This window comes from Penaeus monodon, chromosome 25, assembly GCF_015228065.2.
Source record: "Penaeus monodon isolate SGIC_2016 chromosome 25, NSTDA_Pmon_1, whole genome shotgun sequence".
Taxonomy (NCBI): domain Eukaryota; kingdom Metazoa; phylum Arthropoda; class Malacostraca; order Decapoda; family Penaeidae; genus Penaeus; species Penaeus monodon.
The window spans coordinates 35922059-35922516 of NC_051410.1; positions in this window are offsets into that span (position 1 = coordinate 35922059).

A 458-nucleotide genomic window follows, 5' to 3' on the forward strand; every position below is an offset into this window, starting at 1 on the left:
CCCGAATCCCGGCTTACTGAATCCCTTTTAGGATCGAAATCTACATTAGAGGCAATATTTGGTATTTTATTTCCTTAATTCATCGAACTGTCAGTCTCCAACACTGACGTTTATTTGTAGTGAGATTTTATTACAAACTACTGATTTATTGACCGAAAACCAAGGGTTGTTGTTGCTTTTTGTTGATTTGCAAGATATATTAGATTAGGTCTCAACTAGATTCTCATGATGAATGCATTCGGTTTTTATTTTTTTCCGCTTTCTCTTAGGATTTTATAATGTATAATTTTGTATGACATTTTAGATATGGAAGAGTATATTATACAATATATTTCCTCCGATGATAGAATCCTGACCACCGATAGAGTAATTGTATGATTATCGATGATCAGTAAACGATTTTTTCAATACATGATGAAGTCTTAGTTATGATGTAAAGGACACTCCAGTGCATTTCT